This window comes from Mobula birostris, chromosome X, assembly GCF_030028105.1.
Source record: "Mobula birostris isolate sMobBir1 chromosome X, sMobBir1.hap1, whole genome shotgun sequence".
Lineage (NCBI taxonomy): Eukaryota > Metazoa > Chordata > Chondrichthyes > Myliobatiformes > Myliobatidae > Mobula > Mobula birostris.
Window position 1 is genome coordinate 56,681,074 of NC_092402.1, and position 14,483 is coordinate 56,695,556.

Here is a 14,483-nt window from a genome sequence, read left to right on the forward strand (position 1 = left end):
ATCTACCCTATTTGTGCCACTCATGATTTTGTGCCCCTCTATCAGGTTCCCCAACCCCCACCCCTCCACTCCAGGGAGAACAACCCCAGCCTCTCCAGTCTCTTTCTTTAACTGAAACACTCCATCCCGGGCAACATCCTGGTGAATCTCCTCTGCACCCTCTCCAGTGCAGTCACACCTTTCCTACAGAGTGGGGACCCAACTGCACACAGTTCTCCAAGTGCAGTCTAACTGGTGTTTTATACAGTTGTACCATAACTTCCCACAAGAAAACAGGAACAGGAATGAGCCACTTGCCTCTTCAAGCCCATCCCACCATGACTGATCTGTGCCCCAACTCTCTACCTGTGCAAGTTCACCACATCCCCTTCTATTTCTCAATCTATCACCTCCCCTTGAAGACTTGAAGCTTCAATCTCTTTAATTCCTAAAAAAGATAAAGATTTATCTGAATGTGCCTCTTATAGACCAATTTCTCTATTGAATGTGGATTTTAAAATTCCCTCTAAGATCTTGGCTAATAGACTTGAGAGTATTTTACCTACTGTTATTTCCAATGACTAAACTGGATTTATTAAAAATAGATATTCACATTTTAATATTCAAAGATTATTAAATATTATTCACTCTTCACCATCTAAAGAATCTGAATGTGTTGTTTCTCTTGATGCAGAGAAAACTTTTGATAGGGTGGAGTGGTCTTACTTATTTGAGGTTTTGGAAAGATTTAATCTTGGCCCAGGATTTATTTCCAGGATTAAATTGATCTATCATGCTCCTATGGCTGCTGTTATAACTAATAATCAAAAATCTCCCTATTTTAGATAATATAGGGGTACTTGGCAGGGATGCCCTCTTAGCCCTTTATTATTTAACTTTGCCTAAGAACCCCTTGCTATTGCTCTTAGAGATTCCAATACTGTTCAGGGTATTAAGAGAGGGGGCAAAGCACACAAGGTTTCGTTATATGCAGATGACCTGTTATTTTATATTTCAGATCCTAGGAAATCTATTCTTTCTATATTATCTATATTTTATGAATTCAGTAGTTTTTCTGGGTATAAATTAAATTAACATAAAAGTGAGTTATTTCCTATTAATAATTACTCGGATCCAAATCATCAAGTACCTTTTACTATTGTTAAAAATTACTTTACCTATCTTGGTATTAAAATTACTAAAATTTTAAGGCTCTCTATACATATAATTTTTTTCCATTAATTGGCTACACCAAACAAATGCTTTCTAAATGGTCGCCTATGACATTATCATTAATAGGTCGAATTAATGCTATTAAAATGATAGTTTTACCAAAATTTTTATATATATTTCAGGCAGTTCCTTCTGTTGTTCCTAAAAAGTTCTTCGACAGAATAGATTCTATAATTTTATCTTATATTTGGAACAATAAAAATTGTTGATTGAGTAAACCCTTATTGCAGAAATTAAAAAAGGATGGAGGTATGGCTTTGCCTAACTTTAGAATGCACTATTGGGCAGTTAATATTTGATATACTACTTTTTGGATTCACTATTCAGATATACATGAATGTCCTTCATGGTTGGATCTAGAGGTAAACTTGGTGAAAGGATTCCCTTTTTGTTTTCTAAGATTAGCAGACAAGAATTTAATCCCATTATTAAACATACATTAAAGAATTTGGTTTCAGTTTCGTAGATTTTTTGAGTTAAATAATTTTATTCTTTCTAGTACTATCTAAATTATTTTTTTAAACTATCAATTTTGGATAAGGACTTTTTAATTTGGAAAACCAAGGGAATAATAACTTTTTCAGATTTGTTTTTAGGGGACTGTTTAATGTCTTTTTCTCAGTTAGTGGATAAATATGATTTATCTAATGTACACTTTTTTAGATATTTACAAATTTGGAATTTTTTACGTGGTTTGTTACCAAATTACCCTTCTGCTTATCCACCTAATATGACAGATGCTCTCTTTCAGTTTAAACCATTTCAAAAAGGGTTGATAGCTATAATCTATAAACGGTTATTGAGTTCACAAATGATAACTAATGATAAAATTAAATGCGCTTGGGAATCGGAACTTCAAAAGTCATTTTCAGATAATCAATGGAATAAAATTTTTCATTCAGTTAACAACTCATCTATTTGTGCCCGTCATTCCTTGATACAGTTCAATGTAGTGCATCGGGCCCGTATGTCAAAGGATAAATTAGTGCATAATTTCTCTAATATTAATCCTATTTGTGACAGGTGTATGAGCTGGCCACTTTAACTCATATACATTGGTCTTGTATAAAGCTAGATAACTTTTGGAGAGATGTTTTTAAAACATTATCAAAAGATTTAGATTTGGATCCGGATCTACAATCTAATTTTCTTACGGCAATTTTTGGGATTATCCCATTGGAAGCAGGAAATATTCCTGTTTCTGCTCAACGTATGATAGCCTTTTCAACTTTATTGGCTGGGAGAGCCATTTTACCGAAGTGGAAGGATTCTAATCCACCTACGGTCTTTTATTGGCTCTCCTCCATTATGTCCTGTTTAAGTTTAGAGAAAGTAAGAAGTCGGACATTTGATACATCCTTTAAATTTGAGCAAATATGGTGACCTTTTATCCAATATTTTCATTTAATTTGATTTATTACTCTTTCAATCTTTTTTTTTTGTTTTAGATTTGATCAGAAAGTCTTTCTTTCTTTTTTGGTCGTATCCTCAAAATAGACTGCCCAGTCCCTTTTTTTTGTTTTTTATATATATAGCATAGTAGGTTGTTTTGTTCTTTACATTTAAAACCCAATGTTTTTTCCTTTCTCTTCATAAACTGGTAAGAGGAGAATTGTTATTTTCATTTTTTATTATATATTTTATGCTAGTTTAACAATATCTATGATTTTGACAATGTCTATTTTAATCTTGGTTTATATTGTTACTGATATATATATTTGAACTAATTCTCCTCTTGATTGTATTTATGCTTTTTTTAAATCAATAAAAAGATTAATAAAGAAAGAAGAGCTGATGACCTAAAATCAGAGCTTCAAACGCTGCGATGTATCAGCAATGGGGAGAGGTACCTGGACACTGTGTTTCCAGAGGCAGTCACATCCACTGGATTAACGATTTCAAATCCGGCCTGTTGCCAGGGACAAGAAGGTGTGACTACGAGTGAGGCAGGTAGGAGGATCCATGAGGTAGTACTGGAGGAACCTCAGCCCTTGAGCTTGCTCAGCAGTCTCAGATAGGTGCTCCCGGTGAGGATGAGAGTGGGGGCTGTCGGAAGGGTGACCAACTGAACCGTGGCGCCATGGTTCAAGAAGCTATTCAAGAGGGAGTTCTTCAACATGATAAGGAGCCCATGGTCCTATACCAAGTGAAGGACATCCCTCTAGGAAAGATGCCAACTTGGATAGAAGTTTGGTTGATTGGCAGGAGGCAAAGAGTGCAGATGAAAGGGGCCTTTTCTGGTTGGCTGCCGGTGAGGAGTGGTGGTCTGCAGGGGGGTCTGCTACTTTTCATGTTATATGTCAATTATGGAATTGATGGCTTAGTGGCCAAGTTTGCAGATGATATGAAGGTAGGTGGAGGGGCAGGTAGTGTTGAAGAAGCAGGGAGGCTACAGAAGACATTAGACAGATTAGGATATTAGGTAAAGAAGTGGCAGATAGAACATAGTGTAGTGAAGTGTATGGTCATGCACTTTGGCAGAAGGAATAAAGGCGTAGTCTATTTTCTAAATGGGGAGAAAATTCAACAATCAGAGGTGCAAAGGGACTTGTTGGAGTCCTAGTCCAGGATTCCCTAAAGGTTAACTTGTAGGTTGAGTTTTGGGCCCCTTATCTAAGAAAGGATTACTGGCATTGGAGAAGGCCCAGAGGAGGTCTTCGAGAATAATCCCACAAATGAAGGGTTAACATATGAGGAGCATTTGATGTCTCTGGGCCTGTACTCACTGGAGTTTAGAAGAAGAGGGGGATCTCAATGAACCTACTAAATACTGAAAGGCCTAGATAGAGCGGACGTGGAGAGGATGTTTCCAATGGACGTGGAGAGGATGTTTCCAACAGTGGATGACTCTAGGACCAGAGAGCACAGCCTCAGAATATAAGGCCATCTCTTTAGAACAGAGATGAGGAGTGATTTCTTCAGCAAAAGGATAGTGAATTTGTGGAAGTCATTATCACAGATGGCTGTGGAGGCCAAGTCATTGGGTATATATAAAGTGGAAGTTGATGGTTTCTTGATCAAAGGTTATGGGGAGAAGTCAGGAGAATGGGGTTGAGAAGGAAAATAAATCAGCCATGATTGAATGGTGGAGTAGATTCGATGGGCTGAATGGCCGAATGGTGCACCTATGTCTTGTGGTCTTATGGTCTAAATATGTCTAACGATGCAGCTTCCAACATTGGCCAAGGCAAAGATTGCAGAGATTTAAATGACCAGCCCCTTATCTTGTGGTGTGTCCTCTTGTTCACGAGTCTTCCACTAGTGAAAGCATCCCAATGTTTACCTTGTCAAGCTCCCTGGGACCTTATATGTTTGAATAAGGTCACCTCTCATTCTTCCGAACTTCAAGGGATACAGACCCAAACAATTTAGTCTCTCTTAGTACGACAGGACCCTGGTGAGCGTTGCAGAACAGAGGGACTTGGGAGTACGATTACATGGTTCCATAAAAGTGATGTCACAGGTAGACAGGGCACTGAAGAAGACCGGCTTTCACGACATTGACTATAGCAACTAGGAGATCAGGATGCTGGCGAGGATGCACTTGGAGTATCGTGTTTGATTTTGTTTGCCCTGCTATGGGAAAGATGTTATTAAACTGGAAGGAGTGTAGAAAGGCTTTACGAGGATATTGCCAAGACTGGAGGGACTGTGTTACAGGGAGAAGTTGGTCAGGCTAGCACTTCATTCCAATAGTGTCGGTAACTGAGAGGTGATCGTATAGAGGTGTACAAAACAAGAGGGGCATAGATAGGGTGAATGCACCCAGTCTTTTCCCCACATCTGGGGTATCAAGGACTAAATCAAGGAAGATCAGCTGGATCTTCAACTTTCTCACAGACAGAACCCAGGCTGTAAAAATAGGGGACAAACTCTCCTCTACAATCACTCTGAGCACTGGTGCCCCACAAGGCTGTGTACTCAGCCCCCTGCTGTACTCACTGTACACCCATGATTGTGTAGCCAAGTTTCCATCAAACTCAATATATAAGTTTGCTGATGACACAACAATTGTAGGCCGTATCTCGGGTAATGATGAGTTTGAGTACAGAGTGGAAATTAAGAACCTGGTGGCATGGTGCGAAGACAATAACCTATCCCTCAACGTCAGCAAGACGAAGGAATTGGTTGTTGATTTCAGAAGGAGTAGCGGACTGCACGACCCAATTGACATCGGTGGTGCGCAAGTAGAACAAAAGTGGTCAAAAGCTTTAAGTTCCTCGGGGTCAATATCACAAATGACCTGACTTGGTCCAACCAAGCAGAGTTCACTGCCAAGAAAGCCCACCAGCACCTTTACTTCCTGAGAAAACTAAAGAAATTTGGACTGTCCCCTAAAACCCTCACTAATTTTTATAGATGCTCCGTAGAAAGCATTCTTCTAGGGTGTATCACAACCTGGTATGGAAGTTGTCCTGTCCAAGACCAGAAGAAGCTGCAGAAGATCGTGAACACGGCGCAGCACATCACACAAACCAATCTTCCATCCGTGGACTCACTTTACACTGCACGCTGTCGGAGCAGTGCTGCCAGGATAATCAAGGACACGACCCACCCAGCCAACACACTTTTTGTCCCTCTTCCTTCCGGGAGAAGGCTCAGGAGCTTGAAGACTCATATGGCCAGATTTGGGAACAGCTTCTTTCCAATTGTGACAAGACTGCTGAACGGATCCTGACCCGGATCTGGGCCGTACCCTCCAAATATCCAGACCTGCCTCTTGTTTTTTTTGCACTACCTTACTTTCCATTTTTCTATTTTCTATTTATGGTTTATAACTTAAATTTTTAATATTTACTAATTTTAACTATTCTTAATATTTAATATTTGTAATCCAGGGAGTGTGAAGCGCAGAATCAAATATCGCTGTGATGATTGTACGTTCTAGTACCAATTGTTTGGTGACAATAAAGTATAAAACAAGTATAAAAGTATAAATGCATAGGTTTAGGATGAGAAGGGAATTATTTAATAGGAACTTGAGGGGGAGACTTTTTCTTACACAAAGGGTGGTATCTCTGTGGAATTCGCTGCCAGAGAAGGAGCTTGAAGCAGACACGATAACAACATATAAAACACTTAGACAGGTTCATGGATTGGAAAGGTTAAGAGAGATATGGGTCAAAAACAGACAAATGGCACTAGCTTGGACGGGACAACTTTGTTGTCATGGACCAGTTGGGCCGAAGGGCCTGTTTCTGTGCTGTATGACTCTATAGCTCTACGAGTCTATGACAGCCAGGAATGAGTCAAATGAATCTGCCTCCAATGTTATTAAAAACACAAGAGATTCTGCAGATTCGGGTTCTTTCCATAGATACGGAGTTCCTCCAGTATTTTGTGTCCAATGATATTACATCATTTAAAGTAAGGAGACCAAAACGATATATCATATTCCTGTAGTTTTGTGTGATCTTTATTATATTTTGCAACTCCTGAAACTAATGAAAAGAAAGCAAAGGAGCCAGGAAATGTGTGTACTTAATTTTTCTTTAGTATGGCGCTCACATCTAATGCGGTGGCATAATGACATCTGTCATTCACGCACTTCTTACCTATAACCCATAATGAATTATGTAAACAGAAAAGAATGCTTAATCAAACAATAAATTTACAATATTGCCCAAATATTACTGAAATATTAAATATACTACACTCCTCCCTTCTTAGCTATAAACTCCGACTCAATATAGAATGAATCTCAACTCAAGTATGTAATGTATTGGTCTCCAGTTACATTTTTTATTTATATATTTACATACACACACAAACACACATTCATACAGGTATATACACACACACACACACACACACACACACAGTATGCTATATGTAATACAACTACTATATAGACATACAAAGCATAGGTAACATTCAAGATTTAATCTCTGTGGAGGATCGCTTACTTTGGTAGGATAGCATCTTTCCTGACAAGGGGGCGTCACTCCGCTGGGCAGGAGAGACTTGTGGCTGTGAAACAATCTCAGATTCTGGGGCCCCCTCCGTGGTGGTTGTAGGAGTTGACTCTGGCACTGCAGGAAGTGGTTCTGACAGCTCTGGATACCTTTCTTCTCTAACAATTGACTTTGCTCTCCTCAGCTGATTGACATGTCATCTCCAGATGATATCAGACGCAATCTCCACTGTGTAGGAGAGCAGACCAGTTCTGTCCTTAATCTTTCCAAGTACCCAGTTTTGATCATCTCTGTAGTCCCTCACCAGAACTGCTTGTCCAGGAGTGAAACATTGAACCTCCTTGTTTGAGGAACACACAATTTGTCTCAACTGTTTGTCCTGCATACTCCTTCTGAGATTGGGTTTGAGGAGATCCAAGCATGAGCACTAGAGTCGAACAAAGTGATAGAATAGCAGGTAAGTTGTTGGTTGTGGAGTGTGCTGCATTGCGATATGCAAGGAGGAAATTGGAGGGCTTCTGATTCAGTGACAGTGTTGTGTGTTTTGCTGACATTGATTGCAGTATGTTTTTTAGACACTTGACAAACCTTTCCACCAAGCCATTTGTAGCTGGGTGGTACGGTGCAGGTGTAATATGTCTTATTCCATTCATTTTAGGAATGACCAAAACTGTTCCGCAACAAACTGTGGTCCATTTTCACTGACTAAGTGTTCTGGAACACCAGTCCTTGAGAAGAGGCTTTTCAACACATCAACAGAGTGAGAGGCTGGAATGGAGGCTATTGGGAACACTTCTGGCCACTTTGGTAGCTCCATCCACTATTACTAAGAAATTTTTTGCCCATGAATGGTCCAAAAAAAATCCACAGGAATCCTCTACCAGGGCAATACAGTCCATTCCCGGGGATGGAGAGGTACTGCTCTTGGCATCTTCTGGACGCGTAGGCAATCCCAAACACTGCATGGCAAGCTGCTCAACTTACTGATCTATCCCAGGCTACCAGAAACAACTTTAGTCAACACTTTCATTTTAAGCATGCCTAAATAACCAGCATGTAGCTCCTCCAACACTTCAACTCTCAGCTTGGATGATCTAACTCTCAATCCCCCTCCATAAGGCAACCCCCTGTCAAGGACAAGCTTATTGCAGTGCTGGTAGAAATGGGAGAACTGGAATTTTTACTGCACATTCCAGGCATTTTGGGTTTCCGTGTAGACTTGAGACAGTGTGGGGTCTTTTCTGGTTTCCCATTGGATCACCTCTGCCATAATAGGGAGACTTTCAAATTGCATTAGGGAGAATACGTCAAGGATGCAAAGACTATTCACTTCCATCATTCAGAACATGTGACATGACTGCACCTGTACTATATGGTGAGACATCATAGGCAAGCTTCACTGGATGATGTGAATCACAATGTGTGGGTACAGTATCTGACATCACCATTTCCCTTACCTTTTGGAAAGCCACCTCACACTGCTTTGTCCATTGCCATTTCTTCCTGATCTGTAGTAATAAGTTCAAGGGGCAGAACACACTAGGCAGTTTGACAGGAACCTGTCATAGTAATTGAAAGATCCTAAAAAGGACTGCAAATGTGACACACCCTTTGGCCTTGGGGCAGCCACCACTGCTTGAATTTTCTCAGCACACTGGTGTAAATCTTGTGTGTCAATGGTGTGACCACAGTCAGTGATGCCTGATTTAAAGAATTTACAGTTGTTGCACTGTGGTCTGAGCCCATAATCTTCTAATCTTTTTAACACTGTCTTGAGATTTTGGGGATGTTCCTTGTCATCTAGGTAACACCGAGTGTCTGGGCAGTCTTGCAGCACCTGGTCCATAGGTCTCTGCAGGTGAAGATGCTACTCCAAAAATAAGTTTACTATAGTGATAAAGCCCTTTGTGCGTGTTTATGGTGAGGAACCCTTGGACTCTTCTTCCATCTCCATCTGTAGATAGGCTTCAGCTAAGTCCCCTTTGCTGAAGTGTTTCCCTCCAGAAAGGTTTGCAAAGATATCATCTACCCTGGGCAGAGGCTATTGATCTACTTTCAGTACCAGGTTGATTGTGACCTTAATGTCACCACAGATCCTGATAGACCCATTCTTCTTGGCTATTGGGACCATTGGTACTGCCCATGGGCTCCACTCAACGTTGGAAGGAACTCCTTCAGACTCCATGCGACCTAGCTCACTGGCTACTTTATCATGGATGGTATAAGGAGCTGGACGGGCTTTGTAAAACTTGGGTGTGGCATTTTCACAGCACTAAAGGACACTTGCAGCGGGGAAAGGGGTTATTTAGTCCCACAATCTGTACCGGCTCTATAAGACCATAAGACATGAGTAGAATTAGGCCCATTGAGTCTGCTCTACTATTTTATCATGGCTGATTTATCATCCCTCTCAATCCCATTCTCCTGCCTTCTCCTGCAACCTTTGTCATCCTGACTAATCAAGAACCTATCAACTTTCACTTAAAAATTCTCAATTACAGGACCTCCACAGCTATCCGTGGCAATGAATTCCACTAATTCACCACCCTCTGGCTAAAGAAATTTCTTCTCATTTCTCTTCTAAATGGACGTCCCTCTATTCTGAGGCTGCGCCTTCTGGTTCTAGGCTCACCCTCTCCACATCCAATCTATCTAGGCTTTTCAATATTCGATAGGTTCAATGAGATTCCCCCCTCATTCTTCTAAATTCCAGTAGGTACAGATCCAGAGCCATCAAATGCTCCTCATATAGTAAGTTAACCCTTTCATTCCCAGAATAATTCTTATGAACATCCTCTGAACTCTCTCCAATGACAGCACATCCTTTCTTAGATAAGGAGCCTAAAACTGCTCACAATACTCCAAGTGCAGTCTGACAAATGCCTTATAAAGCCTTGCTCTATATTCTAGTCCTCTCAAAATGAATGCTAACATTGTATTTGCCTTCCTTAACCACTTACTCAACCTGCAAATTAACCTTTAGGGAATCCTGCATAAGAACTCCCAAGTCCTTTTGCATCTCTGATTTTTGAATTTTCTCCCCGTTTAGAAAATAGTCTATGCCTTTATTCCCTCTACTAAAGAGTATGACCGTGTACTTCCCTACACTATATTCCATCTGCCACCTCTTAACCCATTCTCCTTATCTGTTTAGGTCCTTCTTCAGACTCCCTGCTTCCTCAGCATTACCTGCCTCTCCACCTATCTTTGTGTCATCTGCAAACTTGGCCCCAAAGCCATCAATTGCATCATCCGAATCATTGACATGTAACGAAAAAAGAAGTGATCCCAATACTGATCCTTGCAGAATACCACAGGATGAGAGTAATTAAAGGAGTCCCCTTCCCTCACCCTCTCTCCAGAGTTCTGCAAATTATTTCCTATCAGACTACTGCGACTTTATTCATCAGAACATGGGAGACTGAGTCTTGAAATTATAGAGGGAGATAGGGTGAATGCTCTCAGTCTTTTCCCCAGGGTTGGGGAATCAAGAACTAGAGTGCATAGGTTTAAGGTGAGATGGGAGTGACTTAACAGGAATCTGAGGGCCAGCTTTTTCACTCACCCATATGGTCAGTACACAGAATGAGCTGCCAGAGGAAATGGCTGAGGCAGGTACATAAACCACATTTAAAAGGTACTTGGAAAGGTACATGGATAGGAGAGGCTTAGAGTGATATGGGCCAAAACCAGGAAAATGGGATTAGCTTAGAAAGGGACAGTTGGACTGAAGGGCCTGTTTCCATGGTGTATTACATTGTGACTAATATTGGTGAGACACTGATGGAACTGGTGCTCTTGCTCTAGTCATTTAGAATTCATGTTGACAATTTTCCCAGGGCATCCAAATGTAACATTTAAGTTTAATGATGGCACAAAACTAAGTGGTAATGTGTGTTGTAGTGAGGGTGTGAAAAGATTCCAAGAGGATGTGGACAAACTGAGTAAGGAAACAAGGCAGGTGGAACACAATATGGAAAAATGTGAGGTTATTAACTGGTTTAAAAAATCAAATGCTGACAATTTTTTAAATGGTGAGAGATTGGGATGTGTTGATGTACAAAAGAACCTGTGTGTGCTTCCACAGCTAGCATGCAAAACACTGGCAAATGTCACATTGGCCCAGACTGTACAATGATCTGATTAGAGGGTAAGACTAAAGCTGTCTTGCCACAATTACATAGGCTCTTCAGGAGATCACAACTGATGTATCATTTACAATTTTGACATTCTTACCTCCAAAACTTTATTTGCTAAAGTGCAGATATGCCAAAGGTTCACCAGGCTGATTCCTATAATGGTGGGTTTCTTGTACAAGGAAAATTGAGTAGATAAAACCCCTCAGAATGAAATATGACTTCATCTACACATGCCAAACACTTGGAGGGCTTGACAAGGTAAATGAAGGGAAGATGTTGAAGACATTTTCCTTGACTAGAACTAGGGATCAACTTCACCAAGTGAAGGACTGGTCACACAAGACTGAGTTGCTGAGACTTTTCATTCAGAGGGCAGTGAATCTTTGGAATTTACCTTAGAAGGCTGTAGAACTCAATCATTGGCTTCATTCAAAACAGAAGTCAATAGAATTCTGGATATTGAAGGAATCCCATGAGGAGGGGATAGTGAAGGGGAAATGTGTCTGAGGTAGGTCACCATGCTCCAATTTTGTAATTCATATTGAGTCATGAGATTCTGTTGAAGTTGTTAATCCCAACAAACACTCCAATGTTCACCTAATGATACAGTGAACCAGCATAATCAACTTTGACTCTCTGCACACCATCCAATGATGATACTCAGAAGGAGATACAGAAACCGAAGTCCCACACCACCAGATTTAAGAAATGCTACTTCCCTTCTACCATTCGGTTCTTGAAGCAAATGGAAATAATGTATCACTTCTTAATGCATGCATTACTAAATGACAATAAAAGAGGATGTGTCTTCATAATCTAACCTTAATCACTACAGTTTAACAATACTATGACTATTTTGATTACTTTGCACTGAAATTGATTTTTGTTCTAATTGTATACTTTTTAAAAATGGTATATAATTTATGTCTAACATTTTGCTTGTATGAAAGTTTCTTGAGTGTGTGACATGCTGCAAGTAAGCTTTTCATTCCACCTATGCGTGCACATGTGTACTTTATATAAGACAAACTTGACTTCTGACTTCAATACTCCTGCCTGGGATAGGAATTACCTGCTGGTCAACCAATTCTTTGCTAGAGAAAGTGCAGAAAATGAGGCTGACTGTGCCCAGCACAGCAGTGAGGAGGTGTAATACCTTCTAGTCCAGCTTTGTTCTCAATCTTTAGCGTCTTCTTGCAGCTCTTTCTCCAGAATACACAGCCAAAGCTTTTCAGAACACAATATATACAGGGGGGATTGGGGGAGTTCCTGAGAGTTGAAACTTCTGGAAATCAGAGATCCCACTCTGCATCACCATAACTACATTACAGGAATGGGAGCTGTGTTAGCTCACGGCCGTTGAGTGTCATGGAACAATGGGAGGTAATTGCTCAGCTTTTAAATGTACCTCTCAACAGACAGCTTGCCTCCTTCCTAAACTGTTGGCTTGTGTATTCTGGTCCTGACTGAAAGATCAATGCCACCACTTAAGAGCATACACTTAATGCAGAGAGCTAGAAGAAAACATTAGACATAATCTTATCAGGCACACAGAGATTTATCTGGTAAATGGTACTATGATTCAGTGTCCTTCCCCCACCATCAATGAGGGGTGATCTTATAGAGGTGTACAAAAATCATGAGGGGCACAGATGGAGTAAATGCAGTCTTTTACCACAGGGTTGGGGAATCAAGAACTAGAAGACATAGGTTTAAGGTGAGAGAGAAAAGATTTAATAGAAACCCGAGGGGCAACTTTATCACCCAGGGAGTGATCAATATATGGAACGAGCTGCCAGAGGAAGAGGTAGAGGCAGGTACATTAACAACATTTAAGATACTTGGATGGGTATATACTGTAGATAAGGTTTTGAGGGATTTAGACCAAACACAAGCTAGTGGGATTAGCTTAGATGGGGCATCTTGGTCAGCACAGAACAGCTATTCCCCCAGGACTTTCTTCCTTCTACAGGAGTGTTGATTGGTGCTCCAGAGTTTCTTTCATCGTTGCTGGGCCACCTTCAGAGCACTTGCTACAGATTATTGAGGGCTGTCTGAGGGACAGAAGGGTCTGTCTTCTCCCTGCCCGAGGAGCTCCCAGAGGATCTGGTGGACACTGGAAGCACAGCTGGAGAGATATAATACAAAACAGAGCCTTTGGCTCATTGAGTCTGTGCCCTCCATCGACTACCCATTTATACCAATTCCATTTTTATTTCCCCCGCATTTCTAACAATGTTACAACCTTCCCAGCTTCCACCCTTCACCCACACACCAAGGATGATTTAGTGGCCAATAAACCCAACAACCCACACATCTTTGAGATGTGGAGGGGCAAACCCACATGGTGTGAACTCTCTAACTTCCTGTAACACCTCACACTTTGCCCCTTTATCCATTTTTGTTTTTCCTCTCCTCCTGGTCCAACCAGCCCCTATTACTCTTTTCCCCTCCCTACCTGTCCATCACCTACATATTCCTTCTTCTGGTTCCCCTCCTCACCTTCACTTTATTCCAAGCCCCACTGTCTTCAACTATCATCTTCAGCCCTTTGTTACCTCCACATACATTTCTGAGGAGACTGAGGCAGGCAATGCTCCCACATCTGTAACAGCTTTGTCGCCCAGGTTGTAAGACTAATGAATACTCTGCCACCACTGAGGTCTCATCACTAGGACAGCAAGCTGTTTACTACCTGTGCTGCTCACTACATGAATTTTGGAATTATATTTTATTGACTTATCTGTGGTAATGTTTTGTTTTATGTGCTATGTGTGATACATGATGTATGGGTGCATCATGGTCCAGAGGAATTGTTTCATTTGGTTGTATATATGTACACAGATAATAAACTTGAACTTGTTATCTCCTCCTCCCTTCCCTTCTCACCTGCAATCACCTATCTTGCTCCACCCCTTCCCTTCAACTCTTTATACTGGCTACCTCCCCTCTTTGCTGTATGATTCTATAACACTAAAGGGGTTTAGAGTCGTACAGCATAAAAACATCAAGATGTCCATCTAACCCATTTGCCTGTATAACACCTTGGTTAAGATTTTTACTGCTATGCTGTAGGTATTTCATTTTAATAGTTCTGCAAGAGCAGTTTATTCTGCTTTCAGCCTGTTTGGGTTAGAGCTGAGATGAGGGGCTTTGTTGTTCAATTTAGGAATGTGGCATCAGCCAATCAGGATGGTGGAATGGGGAGAAGGTTTGA